The sequence below is a fragment of the Bufo bufo genome, chromosome 1 (genome assembly GCF_905171765.1).
Source record: "Bufo bufo chromosome 1, aBufBuf1.1, whole genome shotgun sequence".
In the NCBI taxonomy this organism is placed as follows: domain Eukaryota; kingdom Metazoa; phylum Chordata; class Amphibia; order Anura; family Bufonidae; genus Bufo; species Bufo bufo.
Genome location: NC_053389.1, coordinates 763,383,889 through 763,407,753, shown reverse-complemented (window position 1 = coordinate 763,407,753; position 23,865 = coordinate 763,383,889). Strand labels below are relative to the sequence as shown.

The 23,865-nt window shown below is 41.8% G+C and overlaps 1 protein-coding gene across 9 annotated transcripts in view; it reads right to left on the bottom strand.

Annotated features, from left to right (window-relative positions):
* Positions 1 to 23,865, bottom strand: part of ADGRL1 (adhesion G protein-coupled receptor L1) — a 375,793-nt gene that overhangs the window by 259,128 nt on the left and 92,800 nt on the right. Inside the window, exon 1 of one of the 9 annotated variants that reach the window (XM_040414665.1) lies at positions 21,794 to 21,888. The exons of 7 other annotated variants lie outside the window; for them this stretch is intronic. The gene's annotated coding sequence lies outside the window, so the exon portion shown is untranslated. Of the gene's footprint in view, positions 1 to 4,584; positions 5,056 to 21,793; positions 21,889 to 23,865 lie in introns of those variants that run through there. One more of the 9 variants, XM_040414666.1, reaches the window with a different exon arrangement.

The following is a 23,865-nucleotide window of genomic DNA, read 5'->3' as shown; positions in this document are numbered from 1 at the left end:
CTAATAGAGGGTGATGGGGGTTGATGTCTATTAATCGGGGGATTATGGGGGCTGGTCTTACTAATAGAGGGTGATGGGGACTGATCTCTACTAATGAGGGGATTATGGGGGCATAATCTCTACTAATGCAGGGTGATGGGGACTGATATATGAGGTTGATGAGGGCTGATCTGTACTGATGGAGAGTGATGGGGTTGTTTTCCACTAATACTAGGTGGTAAAGGGTGATTTTTACTAATGCAGGGTAATGGCGGCTGATCTCCATTACCATGGACCGATGAGAGATGACCTCTACGAGAGGTATAACCTGTATTAGCAAACAATGACAGAGATGTGTCTTCCATCTAGATGGAACTATACTAATAAGCAGTAAGTTAGAAGGATTGGCTGATGGCTGCCTGTAAAGTCTCTCAATGGGAGAGATTTAATGAGGTTGCTTCCACATGCACAGTAATGATCCTAACATGAAGAATAAGGATGTTTGAAGTTCAGTGGCAGAAATCACTCTTGTGCTTCTTGTGCCTCTTATTATTTTGTCTTGGCAATTTCTTGTACCATTATCATATGATGAGTTAAATCACATCTGTACCTTAATTAAAAGGTAATGCCACTCAAAACTGGTAATATCCTTTTATTCACAGATGCTCAGTAATGGTGTCACTGGCAGCGATCTTGTTTACCTTGATTGTCACGGCCCAATTAAGCCCAATGGCTTTGGCATGAGCACAGGTTTGAACGTTTGCAAAAATGCACATGAACTTTTGCAAAAAAGTACCTAAAGGTCCCCAAGACCAAGATTGAACTTTCTGACCTTAATTCTAAGCGTCATGTTGGAGGAAACCAGGTACTGCCCAAAACCATCCCTACAGTGAAGCACAGTAGTGGCAGCATTATGCTGTGAGGATTTCTTTCAGCGGCTGGGACAGGGAAACTGGTCAGAGTTGAGGGAAAGCTGAATGGAGCAAAGTACAGAGATATTCTTAATGAAAACCTGATCCAGAGTGCTCTGGACCTCAGAGTGGGTTGAAGGTTCACCTTCCAACAAGACAATGACCCTAAGCACACAGCCAAGACAACACAGGAGCGGCTTACGGACAACTCTGTGAATGTCCTTGAGTGGCCCATCCAGAGCCCTGACTTGAACCCAATTGAACATCTTTTGAGAGACCTGAAAATGGCTGTCCACCGATGGTCCCTATCCAACCTGATAGAGCTTGAGAGGATCTGCAGAGCAGAGTGGCAAACCTTGTGGCATCATCCCCAAGAAGACTGGAGGCTGGCCTGTAATCACTGCCAAAGGGGCTTCAACTAAGTCCTGAGTAAAGAGTCTGGATACTTATGTCAATGCAAGATTTTAAAATAAATTTTTCCTTTTCAATAAATTAGCAGATCTCTAAAATTCAACACAACGCCACAACATAACGAAATTTGAAAAAAGTGAGTGTCTGAGGAGTTTCTAAATGCATTGTATATGTGGGCTAGACCCTGTTACCAACATGATTTGATATTAATGGGGTTGTCTGATCAAAGACAACCCTTTGCAGAAGGTACACCAACTAGCTAATCGCCGTGGGTCATGCTCCTGGCACTCCTGGAAAACAGCTAAAAATGTAATATTAAATAACGGCCATTCAGATGAATGGGGTTCTATGTAATAGAAGTATTAATTGAGTTCAACAGAACAGGAATCGGTCTTCGTTCTGGCTTATAGAGTGGGGTGCTGAACTGGGTGACTTACCTTATGGCAAATATTACAATACCAACAGGAAGTGTCACCCTGACACCCAGCTCTGTCCACCGCATACGATGAGTATTTAAATATCGAGATGTGAATACCCTTTAAAAAGCATGTTATAGAGCAGGAGGAGCTGAGCAGATTGATATATAGTTTTATGGGGAAGGATTCATTATAACTTGTAACTCATTTACATCCCTTCTCTTTCTGTGCTTAGGAGTCCAGTGGGTGGTCCTACTCAGTGACTGACAGCCTTCTCTGTGTAAGTGTATATACACACACACATTAAACATAAAAATAGTGATAAAAAGTTATACTGAATTCCCCCCCCCAACAAATATGTATATCAATCTGCTCAGCTCCTCCTGCTCTATAACACCCTGTCTGCAGGTCAGTCTGGATTTTCAATGTGACAGATTCCCTTTCAATTTTTATGCTATAACATTCACATAACGTTATTCAAAAACAGTTGTTTTGTACATGACTATTCGAGTTTCTTTCTGTTTGGCAATCTGTTCATCTTCACACTTTAGCTTTTCTTTTTTTTTCTCTCTGAGATCACGCAACTATTATAACTTTTAGAATATAAATACCCAGAGATGAAAAGGGCTCAGAAATACTAAATCGCATCATGATTCCGGCATATAAAGGCACAACGGCACCATCTTTCTCCTGTCTTTGAGTACCGCCCTGTTTCCATAAATGTGCTTTGTCAATGTCTATCCCCTTGCCAGCATCAGCCTCCCTCTAACAACATTTTCCTCTCCCGACTGCACAGAGCCTGTGGATTTTCCTATCACAATCTGTCCATGCAATTAACTGTTCCCTGAAAACACACCTCTTCAGGGAAGCGCATCAGATCACTCAATACCAACCTCAACCTCTGCTTCCAGTCAAAAAATAAAGAGTGCAATAAGTATTCTTCTGAGCTTCCAATTCTTCTCCCTGCTGAACAACTTGACTTTTTGTAAGTGCTGATACCTCAATCTACTTTGTAATTTTAGGGTGACCAGTAGACCACAATTGGTCGAATGTCCTCATATTACCTGAGCACCTTGTGAAAGATTGGGCACTGATGATCATCTGAAATACTCAAGACTTTTGGATATGGGATGGACGCTTATTCTCAAATGAAAGGTTTGTTTTATGAAGAAAAATGCTGTCCAAACACCAAATGGTGCAGTGCCCTAGAGGATGAATGCAAAGTGTTAATTATTGCCAAAAGGGTAATTTAATGTTGTCATGTTAAATGTTGTGATTTACTGTTGAAGCACTCACTTCTTTATGTACTGTGTGACCCTAACAGCAATGTATGGGCAACAGACATTTAATATTGGTAGACTGTGTAGGTTACCAGGGTGATGTACTTAGGCCTGCCCTCTGGTTAAGGAATCTAGTCAGAGCAAAGCTACAAGAATGACATGCATGTGAGAGTTTCAGCAGACCAGTAATAAGAATCTACAGGTATGTCTCTGAGACTATAGCTACCAAAGGAGCACCTCTACTACCAGAGTACCCCTGAAGGAAATAGACCATACTTTATAAAAGATCCAGAACCATTCAGGCCATGCAAGATAATGTCAGTAATGTATTCACTCATTTATTGCAGAAGAGACTTTACTGCTGTGGAAAGGTATCTGCTACACTTTGAGACAGACTGGCCATCCGTGTCCAAGATCTGCACCCCTGATAAACTTTGGAACCATACTGTTTGCTGCTCTTTGTACTACCAGTGTTATCATTGGTTCAGTACAGAAAGATTTTATTCAGTACAACAAACGGGCCTGGTTATTGATTCCACCGCCCATCAGCTGTCCACTGCATCTACACTATTGTCTTGCACCCTGCCAGCTTTTTACCATCAAGGGCACCGCAACTACCACTAGGCAGGAGCCACAATATCAGGGTGTACCCCAAAGGGAGAAATGGTGCACCCTCCAGTCACTTCACCTGGTATTTACTACCATGGTGTCTCCCACATAGTAGTAAAAGTTGACTATTAGACCACAGATGTTTCAAAGACCTCATATTACTTGAACAACTTGTGAGGGTTTGGGCACCTTTGATCATCTGAAATACTCATGATGTTTGCATATGGGATGGACCCTTACTCCCATTTAAAGTAGATGTTTTGTGAAGAGAAACCCTGTCCCTATGCCAAATTCTATGCTGTACCTCGACCTGCATAGTAGTAAAAGTAAGCTGACTATTAGACCCCTCCTCATTTCATTTGCTTCTTTTGAGTGGCAAGACATGCTTTGATGAGGTTGTCTAATGAATCCAACCATATCTATATACGCGATTAGGACATATGGACATCATAGAGGGTGTCTCCTTCTCGAGGTCCACCATCTATCATCCAGAGTCATCTATGCATTACAAGGATGTTCAATAATTTGAATGCAGTGGAAATGCCTGACCAGAAGCTATCCTAATAACCAGCTAATTAGAGGATCGGCTTCAATTTTAGAGTAAGGTTTTCTTCATGAGACATGATACAAACAATAGAAAACAGATTGTTATTGGATATACCCGTCAGCCCCATACAGTTTGAATGGAAGGACAGAGATCATCCCTGACTTTTCCTCCATTCAGTTGGGAAAACAGGACCCTCATTCTCATGATCATTATCCGAACTTTATCACCTAGTCTGTGGATATTTTTTGTGGGAAAACTTCTTTAAGCCAAGTGACTACAAAAATCACGGCACTTCAGAGGGTGAAGTGACAAGCAAGTGTCTATTGGGCTTTTTGAACAGTCTAATATATAGCAACTATCCAGGAAGCAAGCCTCAGCATCCACTACAAAAGTAAAAATGACGGACGCATAGCCATATTTTGTTTTTTTACCTTTTGGAAAAGCTCTTAGGCTATGATAAATGGGGCTGGCTTTATTTTCCGAGCTTCAGTTTTGGCTCGTTGAACAAGAATTCACAATGATGTCACATGTGAGCCATTCTGGGTTATGTTCTCAGCCATATCTCTCTTGCTTCAATAGCTCCTTATCTCCTGCATTTAATATAATCACATCCATGCAAAGTATCTTTGTTCTGTTTTATGTTATTACTGGTGCCTTGAAGTCTGTTGTTTCCTCGACATATGCCCAAGAATAAAATTAAAAGGGCCGGGGAACTTTTGATTTTTTTTTTGAAAAGGTACCACTTATGGTCTAAATTGCCTTATCCTGACTTGCATAAAGATACCGCATAATGCTCTGCAGTGCCGCTTGTGCCAACAGAGATACTCATCATTGTTATACAGTGCAGTGCATATTGCTCCAGTGCATTGACATAGTGTTCTGCCCTGACCCGTGCTGTATACTATCTGCAGGTGGTAAGTGGGACATCAGTCAGACATCAACCTGAAATGAAAGAAGAGAAGGTACAGGCTCATTTAAATAACTCCTAATGATATCCGTGTTTATGAATATGCAATTCCCTATTAGAATATTAATTAATGATATGCCCAATTAGAAGAGAAGACATGAATATGCGATTGTTCATTAGCGTTCATTTCCATAAGTGATGAGGATCAAGAGGATACATTTGAGAGCACTGTTGAATGCACCTTTAACTCTACGTGACTGGGTTGCTTAGTCTACGACGATGCAGGTCAGGCTTAGGACAATAGTCATGTCGCTAAGTGCACCCATCTGCCTGTGAGACATTATAGGTATGTCCAGTGGGTATGTATATAAACTTGTCACTCATCTGATGTTGGAGGCTGTCACTGGAACATCTTTAATCTATTTTTATTTAAGATGAAAATTCAAAGTCTGTCTTGGTTGCAGTCGCTAGAAGGTGAAGATGTGGATTATTTGTTTGTTTTGTTTTTGGCTATTTCAAAAAACTGTGGCACCAAGGGAAGGGGGGATGAGCAGGGGCAGAAGTACTGAAATATCTGGCCCGCTGATACCAGGCTGGTTCTCAAAAAACAGCCAGGAGGAATGGATAGTTTGCAGGGGCAACACTAGAATTCATAAGTCCCCACATCAAAGTCCGTAATGGACACCCTACTTTTTTGGACAGCCAAATCAAATGCTAGAACTCAATAGAAAGTATTTCCCAATATAAAGGCTTTCCTCAGCCAATGATTCCACATAGCCCCTGCCCACATTCTGGTCTTCAACAAGTCAAATGACTGTTCCTGGCCAATGGGAAATATATAAAGATCTAAAAATCACTTAATGCCTAAGAATTAGACAAGTTATATATCTTGTAGGTTGATAAGAAGGGCTCTTTGCCCATCTGGGAAATATGAGGTTCTCAACTGTCGACAGCCAGTTCTCCGCTGGATTTAAAAGTCATTTGTAAACCTTCCCTCTAAAATTGGAATTTCTAGTCATAACTGTCAGATCTTATTACAGGGCTAACTGATGCATGTATTTTATCTGGCTTCCATAACCTCAGGAACTATTTTTACACAATGCAATTGTGGACTCACTGTGTCACTAATGATAGTCATATGCTCAGCCATGTCTACATGGATAGATGATCCTCACCGAGAGCACCAGCAATGAAGGGTGAGCTTCATTAGACACCACTGGACAATCACAAACCTTGTTTTTGCCACTATAAAGACATTTCAGCTAAAAAGACAAGTGAGGAAAAATCAAAGCACCAAATTATACTGGTGTAGACCACTGAATAAGTTAGGATAAAGCAAGACGCATGAAACCAGAAGTTGGGTCGTAGTTTGGTGGGATAAAAAGTTATATGCCTCAGGTGCTGAGCTTCAGGAGGCACCAAGAAGCTTCAAGATGGCTAGAGTATTTAGATACAAAACTAGGACAGTAAACTCAGTCTTTGACTCAGGTGAAGGGATGTTTCAGAACACAAAACAGAAATGAAGGCTGGCCAAAAAGAAAGGAACTCTGCCCCTGTCCCGGCAGATTAGATCCGCTGCCAGTTCCCCTCTTCCCTCTTCTTTTTGGCAGGCCTGGCCACCGGGGTAGTTCAGTCTCTCCATGCAGGCTATAACCTGCTTGCTGGCCATATTTCTCTAGCTCTGCCTGTAGGACACAAACAATCCTTCCCCTTGATTATTAATGGGCTAGAGTGTGCGTACCCTAGTCTTCACCAGCCAAAGGCTGGTCACTTTGGGGTAGGTGCCTGAGCAATAAGTTCTAGTGCTTTAGTGTTCTACTAAGGTGTGCTGTTTAACGTTAGTCTGCCCAGTACTGACGTCTGCCTTTTTTCCATATTTGACCTTCACTGCCTGACCTAACTGTCTGCCTGACCTCAATACTGACCCGGAGCTGCCTGCTCTGATTGCCTATCAGATTGAATGTACTCTGCCTGCCCTGACCACGGCTTGTCCCTGTCTATGCTTTTGCCTCATCTTTCGGTGCTCTACACCAGTGTCTCTTGTTCCCTGTCGGTTAGCAGTCAACTTCTACAGGAGGTAATGGCCTGGTGGCTCTCTTGCAGCGAAGTCCAAATCCCTGTACAGGAATTAAATGGTGAAAACCAGGGGACTGCGAGGATTAGGCCCTTAGGAGTAGCAATAACTGAAATCTGTTGATTGACACAGTGGTTCCACACCCACTGCATAACAGGAGGCAAAGTACTAGGAATCAAGACAAACTGAATAAATGATCAAGACAAGCCCTGTTATAAAGTATTCCAGTGGAAAGCATAGTTACTGATTGCATACCAGACATACATTTGACCATAATATACTGTATACTGGCAGCAGAGAGTTTGGCACTGGATTAGGGGGAAGTGTGTACATAAGGCAACCCTACCTCCCAAGATATCAAGTTGGTTTCCTCTGAATCAGAAAAAAACTAAAGCTTCTGGTAAAATAAACCTAGATTTCTATGTAATTATAAGTACTCATAGAGGTCATTGTACTGTGACTACTGTGACCATTAGGGCAAGTTATGTACTCTGTAGATATTATTGACTGGAAGTTTGAAGTAGTTGAAGGTGAAATCATTATGCAACTACCTGGGAGATTAATGTGAGGCATAATGTGTAAATTACGTGATCTAACAAACCATGAAAGTGGGATGATTGTAGGTGAAGCTCCAACACGTGCAGAGGCAAAAGCGCTGCACTTGTGAATTGTGTGAGAGCAGCTCTTGTTAAAGATTTCTGAAAGTGGACCACAGGACAAAAAGAGAGATAGCATACAACATCTGTGCAGGTAAATAGATTTTGGTTGCTGGAGTTCAACAAAGGGTTGTTAGACTGGTAGATAGTGTAGATAGACCTCAACCCTCGTTATCTCATCTCTGTGTCTATCAGTCTCCTATATAGTATGTTACTGCTATAGGATGCCTCAAAGAGTTTGTCCATTTAAGACAATTTATCCCCTTTTTACAGGATAGGGGATAAGTGAATGTTCGGTTGGGGTCCAATCATTGAGGCTCCTGTTGATTACTAGAATGACTAGAATGGGGGAGGTTAGTTTTTTCTGTATGAATGGAGCAGCAGACACACATGAGTGTCTGCTGCTCCATTCAACTCTATGAAATTGCTGGAGACAACTGAGCACAAGCGCTCAGCTATCTTTCGCAGCCCCCTGAAGCTGAAGGGAACGGCAAAGTGCATGCATGAATGGCGCTCCATTGAAATAGGGAAGCATGGGTCCCTTTTCTCGTGATCAGTGGGGTTTGGACCCCCACAGGTCAGAAATGTATCCTCTATCCTGGGACCTTTAAAACCTATGGACGCCTTTGACATGTGATTGGTAAACTAAGCTTCAGTCTGCCATTCATTTTTGCACCCCTTGATATTCAGTCTGCTGCTGCTCTTAGTTTCAGTCTTTTCTCACGTGGTCCTATCCCATCTAGTAATACCTGCTGGATGTGTCCAGATTGGTGTATCCAGGTTGCTGCTACCTTCACTAGCTCTCCTGTATGAGTACAGCTTCATTCCTGTACCGATTTCCAATTCTGCAACCTATTAGGGATGTCCTCGCTAAAGGTGAGGATTGTGTAATTCCTCTCCCCCTGTAAAGTTTGCCATGGGTTCACTGCTTTCTCTCTACACATGGGCACAACCTGTTTGATCTCTCATTGTCTCGCTGAAAACTGGCTTGTGTGTGCTTTCTATCTATAGTCTGTGTTAGCTGTCCACCTTCGATACTCTCCTCTCTCTCTTTACTCTTATCTTCCATGGAGAACCTCTTCTTTCTCCCCGCTATATACAACACTGAGGGAGAGAGCAGAGAGAGCCATCAGAAACAGAAGCACACTTGCACACTCTGCATAAGCCAAATGGTAGGATTTTTTAACCAAGGCTATTTAGAAAGTTTATCAATTTTTAGGAAACAAACTAAACTAAACAACAAAAAAAATCTGTGCAACAGTGCTCATAACCTTTTAATGCCCATTTGGTTTAGCACACAGCAGCCCTTAGAGTGTACACTAATACACGGAAGTATACATACCCGCATGAAAACCCACATTTACCACTTATAGCAATACAGTAGGACATGCAAGTTTCACGTTCCTGTAAGACACTGAAGAATTGTACTTTTGCATAAAAAAAAATCAATAAAATATAACATGGAAAACATTGATGGATAATGAGAATTACTATTAGCATAAATAAAAGGAAGCTTGTTATTGAGGTATTGATCCAGATCCAATATACACAAGAAGAGAATTGGTGACTAGAGTAACCACTGACAATGAGATTTATAGACGACATACCAGAAACTGATGACAGAAACTGAAGAAGCAATAAGTGGTTTCTAATATATACAAAATAACGGGAAAAACAATCCTGAACAAGAAAGTACTTAGCAGTTCACCACAAGCTCCATAATCCACCATCACTCCCCATCACTAGCTCCACCAGCAATCAATGGGCCCTGTAACATGGTCATTACAATCAGTTGGCCAGTCAATCCGAAAGATTTCTTCAGAGCTGATGAAGTGGTCATTAGTGTTCCCAAGGCTTTTAATGTCAAAGTAGTTACTCATGCACAGAGGATGCGACCATCTTGTGGGCTGAACCAATACTCTTGAGAACACAATCTATCAATTGACTGGGACCTAATAACGTGATATAAGTCACCAGCATCTAGTGAGATGATAGACTGCTCTCTAATAACCTTTGACTCCAAATGCTGGAAATAGACATTGTTACTGCCTCATATATAGTGGATATAAAAAGTCTACACACCCCTGTTAAAGTGTCCGGTTTCTGTGCTGTAAAAAAATGAGATAAAGAGAAATAATTTCAGAACTTTTTCCACCTTTAATGTGACCTATAAACTGTACCACTCAATTGAAAAACAAACTGAAATCTTTTAGGTGGAGGGAAAAAACAAAAAACAAACTAAAATAATGTTATAACTGGGGATGTAGCTGTGTTTAGAATTAAGCTATCACATTCAAAATTATGTTAAATAGGAGTCAGCATACACCTGCCATCATTTCAAGTGCCTCTGATTAACCCCAAATAAAGTTCAGCTGCTCTAGTTGGTCTTTCCTGAAATTATCTTAGTCGCTTCCCACAGCAAAAGCCATGGTCCACAGAGAGCTTCCAAAGCATCAGAGAGATCTCATTGTAAAAGGTATCAGTCAGGAGAAGAGTACAAAAGAATTTCCAAGGCATTAGATATACCATGAAACACAGTGAAGACAGTCATCATCAAGTGGAGAACATATGGCACAACAGTGACATTACCAAGAACTGGACGTCCCTCCAAAATTGATGAAAAGACGAGAAGAAAACTGGTCTTGGAGGCTACCAAGAGGCCTACAGCAACATCAAAGGAGCTGCAGGAATATCTGGCAAGTACTGGCTGTGTGGTACATGTGACAACCATCTCCCGTATTCTTCATATGTCTGGGCTATGGCATAGAGTGGCAAGACGAAAGCCTTTTCTTACAAAGAAAAACATCCAAGCCAGGCTACATTTTGCAAAAACACATCTGAAGTCTCCCAAAAGCAAGTGGGAGAAGGTGTTATGGTCTGATGAAACCAAGGTTGAACTTTTGGCTATAATTCCAAAAGATATGTTTGGCGCAAAAACAACACTGCACATCACCAAAAGAACACCATACCCACAGTGAAGCATGGTGGTGGCAGCATCATGCCAAGGGGCTGTTTTTCTTCAGCTGGAACTGGGGCCTTAGTTAAGTTAGAGGGAATTATGAACAGTTCCAAATACCAGTCAATATTGGCACAAAACCTTCAGGCTTCTGCTGGAAAGCTGAACATGAAGAGGAACCTTTATCTTTCAGCATGACAATGACCCAAAGCATACATCCAAATCAACAAAGGAATGGCTTCACCAGAAGAAGATTAAAGTTTTGGAATGGCCCAGCCAGAGCCCAGACCTGAATCCGATTGAAAACCTGTGGGGTGATCTGAAGAGGGCTGTGCACAGGAGGAGATGCCCTCGCAATCTGAGAGATTTGGAGTGTTTTTGCAAAGAAGAGTGGGCAAATCTTGCCAAGTCAAAATGTTCCATGCTGATAGACTCATACCCAAATAGACTGAGTGCTGTAATAAAATCAAAAGGTGCTTCAACAAAGTATTAGTTCAAGGGTGTGCACACTTATTCAACCATATTATTTTATTTTTATATTTTTTCTTCCCTCTACCTAAAAGATTTAAGTTTGTTTTTCAATTGAGTTGTACAGTTTATAGGTCACATTAAAGGTGGAAAAAGTTCTTAAATGATTTATCTTTGTCTCATTTTTTGACAACACAGAAACTTGACATTTTAACAGGTGTGTGTAGACTCTATATCCACTGTATTGGTTTTGATCATAAAATGACTACCTGACTGCTTTCTGTCTCTTGAAATTTCATGAAATGTACATCTAAAATATGTATATATATATATACTCACCTAAAGAATTATTAGGAACACCATACTAATACGGTGTTGGACCCCCTTTTGCCTTCAGAACTGCCTTAATTCTACGTGGCATTAATTCAACAAGGTGCTGATAGCATTCTTTAGAAATGTTGGCCCATATTGATAGGATAGCATCTTGCAGTTGATGGAGATTTGAGGGATGCACATCCAGGGCACGAAGCTCCCGTTCCACCACATCCCAAAGATGCTCTATTAGGTTGAGATCTGGTGACTGTGGGGGCCATTTTAGTACAGTGAACTCATTGTCATGTTCAAGAAACCAATTTGAAATGATTCGAGCTTTGTGACATGGTGCATTATCCTGCTGGAAGTAGCCACCAGAGGATGGATACATGTTCTCATTCTGTTTACGCCAAATTCGGACTCTACCATTTGAATGTCTCAACAGAAATCGAGACTCATCAGACCAGGCAACATTTTTCCAGTCTTCAACAGTCCAATTTTGGTGAGCTCGTGCAAATTGTAGCCTCTTTTTCCTATTTGTAGTGGAGATGAGTGGTACCCGGTGGGGTCTTCTGCTGTTGTAGCCCATCCGCTCCAAGGTTGTGCGTGTTGTGGCTTCACAAATGCTTTGCTGCATACCTCGGTTGTAACGAGTGGTTATTTCAGTCAACGTTGCTCTTCTATCAGCTTGAATCAGTCGGCCCATTCTCCTCTGACCTCTAGCATCCACAAGGCATTTTTGCCCACAGGACTGCCGCATACTGGATGTTTTTCCCTTTTCACACCATTCTTTGTAAACCCTAGAAATGGTTGTGCGTGAAAATCCCAGTAACTGAGCAGATTGTGAAATACTCAGACCGGCCCGTCTGGCACCAACAACCATGCCACGCTCAAAATTGCTTAAATCACCTTTCTTTCCCATTCTGACATTCAGTTTGGAGTTCAGGAGATTGTCTTGACCAGGACCATACCCCTAAATGCATTGAAGCAACTGCCATGTGATTGGTTGACTAGATAATTGCATTAATGAGAAATAGAACAGGTGTTTCTAATAATTCTTTAGGTGAGTGTATATATATATATATATATATATATATATATACACACAGTATATATATACAGTATATATATTGATGTAAGTCACAAATATGTTAATGTGAAGACTGTGAGCAACATAGTGGCTCAGTAGTGAGTAATGTTCTTTGCATCTCTGGGGTCCTGGGTTCAAATTTGACCAAGGGTTTAGGATGCCATACCATGGGGAGTAGTCTGGAAGGCTAGGTCACTAGGAAAGCAAAAAATGAACATTCGTCAAAGCAGAGAAGTAATACCTAGAGAAGGCTGAGTTCTGTGTTAGAGGTCCCCTTAGGGACATATGCCACAGATTGTGATGAAAATGCTAGACGACATGGCACAACATTTATGTGGTCTGGTAAAATGATGGACACCCTAGCGGAAAACCAATGGACCTCATCTTAGTCAGTGGAGTTCGTTGGGCATCAATGGTGTCAGTCATGTGATGGATACGTTGTTTGCTTATTTTACGTTTTGTTTGTTCCTATGAAAGAAGAGGACAGAATGGCCAATGAAGATGTGAATAAAGCTTGACAGGGTATAGGTCCTTTGGTTTTGGTTGGATGAGACTCAGTGCAGTGGCTGCCATGAGGTGGGTGACAGGGTGATGGAGTGTGGAGAGGTGAGTTCATTGCAGTACCATTTGACCAGTGGTGTCACAGAGTAAGGGCTATTTTCTCAAAAGAGGTTGACCTAGTTCACAAGTTAGCGCAGGGGGTATCTACACACATCCATATGAGCATATCCTCTCTTTTTTGTATTGTTTCAGTGTCCTCAGTATGAGTCATCAGATGTAAGTTATAATAGATCCTAGGAATGATGCAATATTTTACTGCACCCCCTATTTGTATAACCAGACCCTTTATTTTTCATGACATGTGACATACTGTATGTTGGAGAGTCAAAGCTTGTGGGGTGGGGGGAAGATTACCTACATACATAAGATATCTGACAGAACATTTCTACGGAATACGATAGAAATAGTGTGTGTAAGAAATCGGAGGTGAATGGAGGTACAGTTATGGTTCTGGACAGAAGAGAACTGTAATATGGTTGTGTGCATGAACATGCTGGGTGCATCCTCACATTTTGTTCATATAGCGGTTTTGGCCATCCCACTCTCTCAATCATGGACTTGTACCATGTCAATTGCGAGACCTAAAACAGTTTTGCCACGATGAATATGGAACATTTTAGTGGCCAAGTGAAAAGTTGAGAAACATGTTTCGATTGAAAAGTTCCCCATTAAAGAGTTTTTGGTACTTAGATATTGAACACCTATCATCAGGATAGGTCATCAATATCAGATCGGCTGTTAGCTGTTTCAGGCAGGCGTTGGCGCTAGAAACTATACAGTGGATGGAACTGGAAGCAGAAGGTTCTGTCCACCATGTAGTGGCATCAAGTGAATGGGAACTTAGCTGGAGTATGACTGTGGTGGAAACTACACAGAGGATGCAGGCTTCCTTCCACTCTATAGCTTTCAGACCTGGCGGCTGCCCGATGATTGTGGGGGTGCAGGACACGCACCGATCTGAGAAGAGGTCATCAATATCTACAGTAACAAGTCCTGGAAAACCCCTTTAAGTTTATTCACTTTATGTTTAATAATATTGTAACGGGGAGTCGGCGACGCGCTCACTCCCTGCAGCTCCGCCGGCATACCGTGCTTGAGTAGGAGCGAGGACTCAGTGTCCTCATCTCCATGGTAACAATGGGCGGGGGGGACCCGGCCGCGCACGCCTTCTCAGCATGGCCGGCGTCCTTCATCCTCTAGACAACGAGCAGGGGGAGAACTGAGCGCTGATATCGATGAGTCGGCGCTCAGGTGTGTTGATGTGCTGGACATCGGTCACGTGATGCTGGCCATGTCATGTGACCCATCAATTAGGCCTATTTAAACAAGTAACCTGCTGGACACTGTTTGCCTGTGATTGGTCTTGTTACCTCACTAGTGTACTCTGCATGTGTGACTTCGTTTGTTTGACCTCGGCTTGAATTTGACTTTGACCTTGTTACCCCTTGTACTAACGCGACCTCTTGGCTCCTGACCTCGCTTGTATTGACTTCGATCTTGTATTACCCCTAAGTGCTTGTGTTACCTCCTGGCTCTTTACCTTGGCTTGCATTAGTTCCGTTTGCGGTTCTTACCCAGCCTGGGAAGCTTTGCGCTTCTGTGTGTTCTGTCTTTGTTTTTTGTTTTATCCCCTTGTTGTTCCTTCCTGTAACCCCCTGCACGTACGTAAGCTAGGGACTTCCGCCCAGTTGTACCCCATCGGTTAGGACGGACTGTGCAAGTAGGTAGGGATAGAGGAGTGGGTGGAGTTTAGGGCTGCACTTATCCCTACCTTTTGTGACAAATATTTGAACAGTTTAGAACTATATTTATAATTCAGTTTATAAAGTTTTAGAAGTTAAAATTTCCAGCATTCCTTGCCTAATCAATGTCTGCATGGATGATTTGCAATCATGACTATACAGTCATAAGATAAATGAATATGACTATACAGTCATAAGATAAATGAAAAGACTATCTGTCCCCTATGTAATAGGGCTGTCAGAGCTTTGTCTAATAATTTTGAAATTATTACCCGAAGTCTCGCGAGACTTCGCCAAGTAATAACTTTGGCTCATCTGAGCCAATGCATTCTAATACTGTACAGAGCGCTCACTCCATACAGTATTCAAACAAAGTTTTATGTGAATTGACTTTGAATGTTTCATCCGAAGTCGATTCGCTCATCCCTACTCTCTTCCTCTTCCCATAGGGAACACATGCGTGCTCCCTTCAGATCTTAAAGGGCCAGCGTGCTCATGTTCTAATCTACTCCAGCCTATGGCAGGATGCCTCAGCAATAGGTTCCTAGTTTGCTTCTATTCTGCAAAGATGTGCTATATTCATTGTTTGCTCGTGCTCTGTCCGTCCTGGCTTTGGATTGTCTCTGACTATAATTTTGCCTGCACCAGTGTCTATTGACCCCATGGGTCAGCTGTCAGTCACATTATGAATACTCCAGGAGGTAACGGCCTGGTGGTTCCCCTGCAGCGAAGTCCAGGTTCTTGCACAGGATTAAAGGTTTAATACCAGGGGACGGCCAGGATAACACCTTTTGGAGTAGCCCAAAGTCAAATCTGTTGGTTGAAACAGTGGTTCCTCACCCAATACCGTAAAACACATGCTTCTCAACTGATTCCAATAGTAACCAGCTGAATTATTAATGCAGCTCAGGAGTAGTGTGTATGGATTGTTTAGCCACACAGTAGTGGCTGTTGGTATTTACTAGAAAAATCCTGGAACATTGGAATCCAAGTAAATAATATGAACGGCCCAGATGGTTTTTCCTTCAATTTGCGAGATGCTTTGCGAGGAATTTTCCCACCAAAAGTGTCAATTTTTTTCTTTCTATATTTTTTTCTATTTTTTTCTTTCTATATTTGGGCAAGTTTAGAGGTCGGTAGCAACAGGTCGGTAGCAACAGTCAATAATTAGGTCTTTGTTTTGACCTACTGTATGTCATTGCTGATGCTGGGCTAAGGTACATAAATAGCCTACCCAGTGACCAAGGGTCATTGGGCTTCTGGATTAAACATGTAACCCTCAAGATTTGGATAAATTATGTCTGAGTTGGAGCTCTCGGTTTGTCAGAACATGGACCCATTTCTAAAGATTGAATCTGTGCTAAATAGCCGCCACCCGACGTAATAACAAAAGTCATTAAAGGGGTTGTCTAGCCTTTTTAAGTCATGGCCATCACTGGCTGATCTGCAGGGGGTTCTGTCACCCCACACCCCCACTGATCAGCTATTTGGTGTAGCTCCATCACTGGAAGCTGGTGCCGGAACTACACAGCACCATCAACATTGTTTTAGAGGGATCTTGCTACCATAGTGCTGTTCCCGTTGACTTCCAAGTGTCTTTCTTTTATTCTCTTTAATTTTATTTGGTTATTGAGAGTTTACCTCCCATTTATGTAAAATAGGATTTATAATCCTATGAGAATAGGTCCCAAATAAATATATTCACACTGGCTCAACCCACGTAACGGCTGCTCTGCTTCTGTATTTGTTACTTTTGGGTCTAGGTCTTCCTTCTTTCTCTTTCCTACATGGATTTTGAAATGTTTCTTAAGCCAGAAGCCAAGCTCTTGGACATAACTCTGCTGCCTTAGGTGTCTAGTACTGCTCAGGGAGGCACAGGAGGCGTAGGGGAAACACATCATTTATGGAGCCATTTATTTAGGTCAAATGTATGGATAATGAAATATCATAAAACATGGCTGTCTGGGAGATAGATATTTAACGGCAGAAGAGAGATGCATAAATACTTGTGTAATGCACGTGTAATTGTTATGCCTAAGGACAAGCTGGCTGCATGTCTACCAGTTCAACACCCAGCTCGAGGGCACACTCCCTGAATATGTACAAGGTTCAGAAAAGTTTGCCCTCTAAGCTGTACCCTGTGGAAAACACCAGAACTACATGGTATGTCACAGAGCTGTATTCACTGTGACATGCCCTACAAAAATCATTTTGTTAACTCTTTTTTGCAAAACCACAGGCACAGTTTGATATAGTAAAGTTAAAAGTTAAGGAAGTCAATTTTTTGGCTTTTTCCAAAAAATTGTAAGCGATGGATTGGAAAAATCGGTTCCCTCAAGTGTGGATCTGCACATACTGATTTAGCGTTTGCCTGTTAGCACTAACACAGTGACATGGTCACAATGGAGACCAAGTGCCATAGATTGGTCCACCAAGACTTCTGGCAAATGAACTGACGTTTGACTCTACAGACCTATTAAACTTGTGTTACTTGATTAAACATCCTCATGACAAATTAATCGCGCTAGCTAGCATGCGACATGAGAAGTAGACTGGTACACCTGCAAGCAAAATTTGCATTGGCAGCAGGAATGATTTCAAGGCAACAACCCTCGCTATCCAGCCAGTTCTTACACAAAACCAAGGTACAAGATGAACAATTTTCTTAAAATTTGATTTTGTGGCAATTTGGCCGAATCGGATGGCAGATTCTATTCGGGTTTGAATAAATTCAACCTATATTGAAAGTGCCCCAATGACCTTGAAAATTTTCTCTCTCTCTTTCTTTTGGAAAATTCTGGTCAAATTTCTAAATTTTAGAAACGATTTGCTCATCTCTAGAAGCTACCTCTAACATGGTGTAGAGTTTTGGTTTTCAACCTAAAGTGCGTGTACCCCATGGGGCACATGCTGTGTCTATGACGCTCTCTGATGTCTATGGACAGTAGGGCACACAAAATGGGGTTTGATTGGGTGGCAGCTTTATAGGATAGGACAGTATTGGAAAAGTAATCCAATTTCTTCATTTATGAGGTTATATAAAGGATCTCCTTTACCTTGAATACCACCAAAATGAAAGGCATCCCTTGACAGGTCTATTTAGACACAAGGCCCCCAAAAAAAAACATAAAAATGCCAATGTGAATAAAGTCTTACAAATAACATTTAGGAAAAAGACTAACACCAATAAGTCCTTTCGAAGAAATCTTTTACATGTTTTTGCCTTTTCTTACTAAATTTGCTTTCCATGGACAAGACTGCGTGCCCTGAACTGTGCGATCCACGTCACTTGTTTCTCCAGTAAACATGGCAGCACAACCGATGAAGGAACATTCAATTTCCTGACTCATTTCTTACAGGATCAATGATCATTTTTCTTCACGGCAATTAAATTTAGTCAGAGGAGTGTTTTCGGCTTTCGAAGACATGTTTAATCAGAAAGGTTTGTTGCCATCAGCCCCGGAGGTGTGCAGCATGTTGACAGTGATGGCACGGCGTGTTTCAAAAGAGACACATGTGAGCAGAGAGGTGTGCGGGCTAGGTGATCAGGTTAATTAACTCTTTGCAACGAAAATGTGTAATTGACATTAATTATCGCTGCATAGATAGAGATTTGCTGTCTAGCTATATTGGGCTGCCTATTCATTATCAGCATGTGGAAAAACTCACTATTATAATGAGGACTAAAACCTACGGTCTCAGTCTATGGGAATTTTGTGTCATTATAGCGGACCTCCAACTCTCTCTACAGTTCCTATGGAGAAGGCAATACGTCTGGAGAATTCAGCATTCTCCTGGGCAGGAATTCCCTGTCACCACAGAGACATAAAGGGAAGCAAGTGGCGGTCTAATGTATCTGTAATAAGCACTCGACTTCCTACTACTCGGTCGAGCATCTATTACAGTAGCTCGGTCTGCACTGGAAGTGACTGTCTGCCTCAGAAGCAGCAAAATGATCAACACATGTTGCCCTCTCTTAGGATAATGGGTCTCTGTAGTATTTTTTTGCTTGGTTCCCAGTATTCACAGCCAATAAAATATAGCGAATGACCTCAATATTGTTCAAGCAGTTGTTCATGGATGTAGTCAACATCCACCAGCTGAAACTACGGAAAAAGTGTGAATCGAAGGAAATTGTTGAATTTGAAAAAAATAATTCCTTATTGCTTTTACAATATATGAGCTATTATGTTTGAATGATACATGATATTATTCCTTAGTATGAGATTGACCTTCATCATGGTCATTTAGGCCCTCACAATGTATGGAAAACAATGATTGTTGCTTCTTGGTTGTTTGTGTTTGCCGGGTAGCGACTTCATCTCCGCCGGGAGCAATGGGGCCAGCGGGCATTCTGGTAACATCCGGCAATGCCAGATCCAGAGATCTTTGGCAGGCTGCTTTTAGCCAGAACAGCCTGCTGGAACCCATAACAGCGGTGTGAAACAGGCCTAAAAAAGAAATTTGAATTTGCCCACACTCCATCAATCGTGATAATACAAAATAGTTGTGACCAGGGGCCCTCATGGGCCCTGGTGCAAGAGTTCAGCTTGGGCCCCTTTCCCTCAATGCTTGGTGTCAAGGGGCAGAAGAGCACATAGCCTTCATGCTGCCTGAGGCAAAAATTGAAGTGGCACCCTCCCCCCATGCCAAATTCTTGACCTAACCCCTTCCTTCCAGCCAGGAGTGTAACTTGAAGATTCTGGGCCCCAGTGCAAAATCTATGACAGAGCCCTCCCAGCGTGCACTTTCTATAATACCGGTGTCTTCATATATAGCACAAGGGTCTTTGCGCCTCCTCAGGCTCCTCTGTAGCCCCTATAGCTACGCCCCTGGTTGTGCCTTTCATTGCACTTGATTCTCAGTTACAGAAATATGTCTTATACATCCCAGAACCGAGGTGGAAGGGCCCATACTCTTCCATTTACAGTAGGTAGAAGAATAAGAGTGCAGCTCACCAGACCTTTATGGGCTTTATATACAGGTTGTGTCTGGTCGCAGCTTGAAAACTGTGGAAAAAGTAAAATCTAGCAAGATGAGTTTCATGCAAATGGGCAATATATAAGATAGATAGATCACTATTTGACACATTTCAGGCCTAACCCGACCTTACTCATGCAGGTAAACTCATCCAAACATCCGGCTTGGTGGCAGTTGAAGGATGGAACTGAGCATATGCGTCCGCCTCAGGGATGTTATTGAGATGGACAGAGAAATAAGGAAAAGATCAAACAGCAGGTGGCACTATAGATACATATTTTTGAATAACTTAGTGGCTATACTACATTTTCAATTACATGCAATTATAGACGTATTCAGATCCAGGTGCTGGTTTGAAAAATGTAGAATATTTTTTGTGGGACACCTTTAACACAAACATCCAAGAGGTTTCACATTTTAACAGAGCTCATTTACGATCACCAGCATCACTGAAGTAGGATTCCACGCATCTTGATCGCTCCAGTGAGAAGCTGTAAATGAATTCCCCCCAAGAGCTGCGTCAAAGGCGTTTCATCCAGTCTACCAGTCCCCTTCTCCATACTGATGAGTGGTAGGATTCATGAAATGGTTGTCTACAGATGGTGATCTTACTTTTGGAGGAGTCTGGTTTGGCTGGTATGAGTTCGTTGTCTTCCCTTTGTAGGAGAGTTATTTACATGCTTTTTTTCCCATGGACCATTGTCTGAATTAATTCTCTGGACGCCATCTGGATCTCTTCAATTTTAAAAATATTTGGATGCATTGGATACCACAAGATGTTTTAAACACTGTCATCCCCTACGTACATTGGAAATGCTGATGTATTCTAGCTACTGTACCGTTACATTTGATCTATTCTTTAATTTTATGCCAAGTAACATTTGAAGAAGAAATGCAATGTTTTGATACATTAATATAACTGCAAGCGGGTCCGGGTGCAATGCGTTTTTCACTGATGGTTGCTAAGAGATGTTGTTTGTATCACGCGCGTGAAAACGCATCAAAACGCATTGCACCCGTGCGGAAAAAACTGAACAACTGAACGCAATCGCAGACAAAACTGACTGAACTTGCTTGCAAAATGGTGCGAGTTTCACTGAACGCATCCGGACCTGATCCGTCACGCTCGTGTAAAAGAGGCCCTAGAATAACTTTATGAGATTAACAACAGCTAGAGTCAACTGTACGCCTAAATCTCTATCTGTTGCTTTGATGTCACACTCAGGTGTTTACTTCCTCCCATAAATCTCACCTGTTGTCGTACTCTTACACCCCACTGGAGCACCTGCTGTTCACTTGTGATCTGGGCAACATGCTCGTCTCAGAGAACGGGAAGAACTGTTTACAACTGTGAAATGCTTTAATTATCAGTGTATAATGATGACCAGGAATGTATGTGGAGTGGAATGTAAACTGCTGCCGTCTACAACTTCAGAGGTTGGTTTTCAGGAAAACTGTACTGCCAGACATTCGCCTCTAAGGAAATGTTACTACTCTACAGCCCCAAAACAGGATCCTGGGTCGGCAAATTGTACATTGGGTCAAATAGGAGGATATACAAAGACATGGATCCAGCATAGAAGAGGAAAAATACCAGTAATGAAGGGCTTGTAAAGAAATCCACAGAATATACCATGTACAGTATGTATCACAGTATACACTGCCAATGAAGATGATTAGTTAATACTGTGACTATTCTTCTTCTTTGCTCCCCATAACTCAGTGCTTGGATATTGCCCTTTTTTGGACACTGGTACTATGTACTAAAAGTACTGTATATCAAGCCACATACATTTCCAACTCTATCCAATGAAGAATTTGAGGTCCGTGATATAACCAATGCACTAAACCCAACATGCAAAGGCAACAAAACAGCATACAGCTCAATCCTCACCACAGGTCCAGTGTAATCCCAATCGGTTTTCCAAATCTGGATGATTCTGTAGATGTCTCTCTGGAACTAAGACTGGCAATATAGCAGTCTTCGTAGGTAAAACTAATTCTTTTATTGGCACATCATAAAATACACTGGTCACATTCTTACTCATTGCTAACTACACAGGCAAATGTATAACTTTTAAAAGCAAAATGGACTAATCGTGTTCTGGTGACAGCCAGTGGCAGATTGCATCATCGGCTTGGAACACAAATAGATATCAGATTGAGCAAAACAAAATCAAAGTACAGGATTTCTTAATAAATGGATAACAAGTTGCCTTGTCAATTTAACTTAGGAACCTGGTGGCTTCATTATTAAAGGGACTAGGGATGAGCGAACCGTGGAAGTTCAGGTTTTCCGGGTTCGGCTGAACTTCAGTTCAAAGTTTTGGTTCGGGACTTGAACTTGACCCCGAACCCCATTGAAGTCAACGGGAACCCGAACTTCACTTTATTATTTTCCGTTATAACATGTTTATATTGGAAAATAATAGGATTCTTAAGACAGAAGGCAAAGGACCTGCAATATGCGCGGTGATGTCATCTCGCACATCGCAGGTCCTTTGGCAGGTCCTGTTCAGTGAAGATAGAAGAAGCTGCTGCAGTGCGATCAAGTGGGTGAGTTTTTTTTTTAACCCCTAAATGGCCATTTTGCATTCTGTCTTAACAATGCTATTATTTTCCGATATAACCATGCATAATAAAATCACCCAAACATTGAACCTGAACTTCAGTGAAAAAGTCCAGGTTCGGGTCCAGGTTCACACATCTCTAAAAGGGACGCTTCCATCAGCACGGGTTATTTATTTATTTATTTTAACTCAATATTCATAGAAAACTATTTTATTTTTAAAAAATTTGCTCGTTTTTCTTTTCCACTTCAAAATCTTGTTCTTCTGTAGCGGTCAGCAAAAAAAGATTAAACTCCGATACACACAGCGAACCCATTTTGAGCATACTGCTGCTGTTAGGTAAGATGCTATCTGAAGGATTATCCTTACTATAATAGTTTTTTGTTCTCTTGATAACACTAGATAAAGATGCCCACAGAAGAGCATTAAGAAATGTGTGATGCCCTCATTGAGCCGCTCAACCCTCTTCCCTCTCTGGTCGGAGAGAGAGAGTTAGATGGATTCAGATGTGCAGATTATTGGGAACGAACATTCCTGTGAACGCTCATTCCCGACAATCTGCCCATCTAAAGGTCCAGCCTATCACCCTATGAATGAGTTCGTTCTTTGGGTGATCCTGTCATTCATGCAGGCACCTAAATTATCTTTTCTGGTGAGCAGATCGCGCTGTTTAAACAAAGATCTGCTGACCAGAAACAATGCAGCTGTATGAGGATGAGCGATCGTAATAGCCATCCCTAGTCCTCCACTTAATGAGGAGCCGACTGCTTCCTTCCCAACAATCTGCTGCTCATCAGCCCGTATAAATCTACCTTTAAGGCCCCTTTAGACTGCACAAAGTTTGGGCAGATTATTGCTAATGAGAGTTTGTACAAATACTCATTAGCAATAATCTGGCGGCATAAAGGTGCCGCCGATTACCCGGTGAACGTGTGAAACGAATTGGAAGAAATTGCTACATGTAAAGGCAGCGGTCTCTTCTGACGAGCAGGTAATTGTCAGAAGTGGAGCAATGTAAGTGGAGCAATGTAAAGGGGCCCTAAAGCGAAGTTGTTTGCTGTCCAAACAAAGAGGAAGTTTAAGATCCAGGACAGGAAGTAGAATACATGGAGTGACTTCAAAATGTGATATCCAGAAAACAATCCACTTAATTTATGTAAAAAAAAAATCTTTCAATAGTCACATAAGGGCTGATATGTGATAAAAAAAATTGATGGCAGTTTCCCTTTAAGGAGTAGGGTCCCCCTATTAACTCCTCTCTTCAATCTAGCAATATTCTGTATGTTATAGAAATGGGAGCCAATCATTAATATTCCTACCATGTGTCCTCAATAAAAGTATTTGGAAACTCCTGTCTGATGCATGGATGGTCTTTTTATCTGTATCAGAGAAACTT